Below are 5,300 nucleotides of genomic sequence, written 5' to 3' on the forward strand. Positions count from 1 at the left end.
CCCTGCGGTCACCCCAGCACCCCCAGGGACTCGGAGCGGCACCTGGCCCGGGCGCGCAGCCCCAGCCCCCCAAAGAGGTCCCCAGCCCCTCCTCCTCCGCCCCGCCTCTGCGGCTCCTCTCCCGCCGAACCGTGATCCCCGCAGATTAACCCGGGAGGGGCGGAGATTAGAGAAGCCCGAGCAGGGACCCTCCGATCGTCCCCAGCTCACGGCGCCAAAAGTTTCTGGGGTCCCCGCAGCGCCCTCCAAGGCACCCGCGGGGCTCGCACTCCTGTCCCCTGTCCCCACCCGCCGTTTGCCCCGGCGGCAGACACATCCCGGTCGGACTCCCACGGGGTCCTGGGGTAAAGCTTTTCCCAGCCTAGGACCAGCTGAAGCGTGGGCTCAGGCTGTGACTGCCCCGCGCCGCACCTGCACCAGGGCCGGTTGCACGCACCCCCGAGTCACCGATGCCCCAGTGAACACCTGGGCACGCGCACGCGGCTCGGGCTCCGTTTGCCCCGGCGGCAGACACATCCCGGTCGGACTCCCACGGGGTCCTGGGGTAAAGCTTTTCCCAGCCTAGGACCAGCTGAAGCGTGGGCTCAGGCTGTGACTGCCCCGCGCCGCACCTGCACCAGGGCCGGTTGCACGCACCCCCGAGTCACCGATGCCCCAGTGAACACCTGGGCACGCGCACGCGGCTCGGGCTCCTCTGGGTGAGTCCCTTCTGATCACACTCCCGCGTGTCCTTGTCCCTTTGCAAACGCTGGGCCCAATGCACACCACCCACCTACGCACAGGTCCTCCGCTGTCCCGGGGCTCACACCCAGAGGTCCCGGCCTGGGTGAAGGAGGGGTGCAGGCAGCCCTAACCTGGGCGCTCAGTCGCCTCCTAGTCCCCCCGCCCCCGCCTGTCCAGCCCTGCCGGCACCAGACTCGGGGTCTTTGCCCCAAGCACCCCATGGGGCTGATTCTCAGGTTGATCTTCAGTTTAAAAGCCGGGGCCCATCTCAGGTTTGGGGTCATCCTTCTGTCCCCCCACCCCGTTTCCCACATTGACTCACCCTCTCACAGCCTCGTGGAGCAGGAAGACACGACGGGGAGGCGACCTTTGCTAAGGCTGGCTCCGGGACAGCACCCTTTTCCAGGCGTGGTGCAGCGCCCGAGTTTGGGGCAGACTTTCCCATCCCTTCCCGCTAGCCCGCTGCTTCTGGCTTCCAGTTCGGGTTCCTCCAAGCTGTTTTTTTCCGGGATAGGCCAGGTAGCCCTTGGACATGCAGCTCTGCGAAACGCCTCTTTTTTTAAGGAAGAGTGGAAGAGAAGAATGCCCCCGAATTTGCTGACATATCCTTAGTGCCCAGAGCAGGACCCGGCACACCGTGGGCTCTCATCAAATATCTGCAGGACTTTTTTATTCCCTGTGCTCCCGCTAGACTGCGGAAGTGAAAAGTGGACCGGCACTGTCACCTTGTGGCGTCTTGTGGAACTGTAGCCGAAGTCCTTCGGAAGCGCGTCCGTTCGCATTCTGAGCCTCAGTGTTCTCTGCTGTAAAACAGAGTGCATGTTAATAGTACGTGCCTTTCGAGGCACGAGACCCGTGAAGGGCTTTACACAAGTTCTGCCACGTGAAAAGTCCTTAGTTATTAATATTGGAATTAATATTGTGTTCCTTTTCCCAGCTTGTTTTTACAGAGGGACCTTGACCATGATGGATGATGATATTTTGGAAGCAAAGAGTGAAAATGAAGGAGGATATTGGTGGTAGGTGCATCCCTCCTCTTGCTGCAAAGTCAAACACTATCCCAGAGGCATCTCATGTCCCTGGAGGGCTCCCTGGACCCAGCCTGGGAAGGAATAACTAGGAGATACAGGGAGTGGTGACAGGTACCTGGCCAGTCAGTCCAGTTCCGGGTAATGAAAAACAGCGGCTTCCCTGGCCCTAAAAAGCACTGGAGCTGTGTCTTCCAAGTGACAACGTTGTGATTTGTGATTCCAGGTGTCTTTGAGGCTGTGTGATGTATGTCCCTCCCACCAGGCTGAATCCTAGCACCGTCCAGTCGGGTGGCCCCTGGCCCTTTACATGTGACTAGCTTGAATGTGGAATTGCATTCTTTTATTTACTTTTGGTAATTTAAGTATAAACGGCCTCAGGTAGCCAGCAGCTATGGAATGCACAGTGTGTATCTAACCTCAGAGAGGACGAAAACCATGTCTCATGTTCATCCTTGTATCCCCTTGCGGCTCTCTGGGGGGACCCCGTCCCGCGGGGAATAGGAGGTGAGAGCCGCCTCTTATTCGTGGGTCATCAGAGGCCGATCCGATCTTGAATGTCTGTGAAGGAAATCTTTAAGAAGTTAGAGTACACGGCCCAAGTCTGGTTTCTGATCAAAGGCGCTTTATTGGCTCAGCAAAATGATTATATACTGTTATCCCAGGGGGAAGGTTCAGCAAGCTTATTGGACAGTTCAAGCAAATCAATCACATGAGTCACTCAAGCATTTAACCATACAGCAATCAGTATTTTACCAAATGTGGGGAGGGGTAAGTGGGAAGGCGTACATCAACAATTAACCCTATGCAATCTTTAACTTCACAATCCCTAGGGGCAAGTAGGACAGGGAAATACCACCTGCTTCCTGCTCCAGATCCGGTGACCCTGTGGTTAGCACAAAGGGCTATTTTTTCTGTAAGATTTCCTGTTTGCCCAGGGGCTAGACCTGCCAAAAGTCACGTACGTAGTCTAGTGGGATTTTTCCACAGAGGCAAAGGCTAAGGTTGAGGGCAGCCATCTTATGCAGGCCCAAGCAGTCTCTCACATCCCCTGACCTACACAGCACACAGTTCATCCAATATTTGTTGACTAAAGAATAAAGTTCAGCCTTGCTTTCCTGTTGATATCTAAAATGTCCCCCCAAAGCCTTGTGTGCTCCCAGGTGGGGCTTTCAGGAGTGGTTGGATCATGGGTGTGTGATACTGGATTAAGGTCATGAGAATGCGAATGGTCCATTCATTGATTTAGCACAGTCTGGGCTGGGGATTTAGCTCAGTGGTTCCACTGCCTGCCTCACAGGCACAAGGTCCTGAGTTCAATCCCCAGTACCAAAAAAGAGAAAGATTTAACACGGTTTTGAGTGTGGGTGATAGAAAGGCCCATCCAGGGAGTAGGTGGCACCATTCAGTAGGCTTATAGCCTGGGTGGGATAAAAGGGAACTACTGGCTGGTTTTGCTCGCCCTGCCATGGACTGTTTCTCCTCTGTGACAGACCCTCTGCCCCGCCTTGGAGCTGGGTTAGAGGCTAAACTTTTACAAATGGCAAGCTAAAATAAACCTCTCCTCCTTTAACTTTCGTGTCTGATATTTTACCTCAGCAAAAAGGGAGTAAGACATTCCCCCATGAAAGGATGTCTCTTCTCTGCCCAGACCTTTCCGAAGCCTGTTTAGTCTGCGAGTAATGAGCTCATATTCCAAATGGCTTTCCAGCTGTCCACCCTTCTGCACGAATCATCTTGCCGTCACCAGGGGGTCTTCAGTAGGTGTCTGTACTTGCACATGATGAACCTGAGGCTTGGGCAGGTTGGGGCTTCCCCACAGATCCCACTAGGGATCTTTGTTGTCATACAAGTTGGAATGTAAGTGATCTCACAGTTGATTCATTATTAACAGTGTCTACTGGAGCCCATAATCTTTCCAGCCTTCTGCTCTGCCACTCTCAGATTGGCACCTCATGTCACAAGGTGGCTGCCACAGTGCCAAACATCAGGTCTTTACGTGACAGTTTCCATTGTGAGAAAAATGTTCAGCGAAGACTCTCCTTGTAAGCTTCCCTGTTAATTAGAGAGAGAATCAGTCCTAGAACTACCTCCACAGCAGATGTAGGATTCTTCTTATGTTTAAGAAGAGGCTAGAAGGGGATTTCCTAGCCTTTTGGAGAGCAGAGGCTGTGAAGTGACTGGTTCAAAGAGACTCAGCGGAGAAGGAGGGTGAGGAAAAGGTGGTTCAGGCAGGACCAGTGTCTATCCTTGGCATCTTTCCTCAGAGTGAGTGCAGAGCAGAGCTTAGGTGAGCAGCGTGCGTGTTCAGAGTTTCACCCGGCCACCCTTGCAGGTGGATTCAGAGCTTGACTCACCCTGCATCTTGGGAAGAGCAAACCCAATGTCGGGCTAATTAGCAAATGTGTAGTCCCCCGTTTCCCCTTCGCTTTCTTGTATGCTAGAAGATTTCAGCTGGGGGCACCTTTCTGTGTCCCCAAACAGAGGAACTATGTGCCCTGGAGGTGACCTCAGGCCTCCATATCTGTGTGTGTATCTTTTCATCACCGCGTGCTGTAGTACATTCATGGGGGGAGTTCACACATGTAAATTCCACATCTGAATTCCTTTTGATCCCCAGCCCCTCCCTCCATCTCTCGGACCCCTCCCCTCTGTATCTGCACGCACGTGTGCTGTCCGGTATTCGCACCCCTCACAGCGATTCGGGAAGGGTACACAACCCACCACAGTCCCACCCCCGTAATCTCAGCTCCCACCTGTGCGCAGAGAACCCTTTGAATTGCTGCCACGCCGTGTTGTTTCGTTAGAGGCCTCTGCCAGCCTCCCCAGTGGGACGTGCGAGGGTCTCCAGCCATTTCTGTGCGCTTAGTCACCAGGCTCAGAGCGATGTGGGTTCCCAGGCCAAGAGAGAAGACTGGAAGTGAGGCGTGGAACCGGGACTCAGTGCCGCCCCACCCCGGGGCGCGGAAGTCCCGTCACCAGCAGCGCTTTAGCCCAGCTATCTCACACTCTGGTGTGCGCTCCGCCCACCCCGGCTCTTGGCACAAAGCAAATTCTGCTTGGAGGGGATGGAACGGAACCGTATCCAGTGGCCCTCCCAGGCCAGCTGCTGTCGCCACCACACTTTGAGTAGCAACGGCCCGCCCTAGCCCAGTTTTCCGACCCAGGGCAGACACAGCTTCCACATCCGAGGTACTGATGTGAGGCCCATCTGTCTTCTCTTAAATCAGACACGACGGAGCCTTGCGAACACTGTAAAGCATCTCTGTGCTTCTCACCAGCCGCTTTTTGTTTTGGAAAATACAGGGTTTTTTTCATGAAAGGGTTTATTTTAACATATAATGGGATTCTTATTGTTTTCAGTGAATGAATCATTAAAAAATTCTGTGTTTTTACTGAAATGAAGGTAAATGTTGCTATTTGTCCACAGGTAGTATCTCCTTTTAAGACAATATCACTTACCCTACTAGGTGCTGGTTCTGTTGGTGGTAGGATATGAAGTACCCTTCTTGAGGTCTCCTGCTCCTCCTCTTCTGTCTTTCTGTGCAT

The sequence above is a fragment of the Fukomys damarensis genome, unplaced genomic scaffold (genome assembly GCF_012274545.1).
Source record: "Fukomys damarensis isolate Sample0158 unplaced genomic scaffold, DMR_v1.0_HiC HiC_scaffold_34, whole genome shotgun sequence".
Classification (NCBI taxonomy): Eukaryota; Metazoa; Chordata; class Mammalia; order Rodentia; family Bathyergidae; genus Fukomys; species Fukomys damarensis.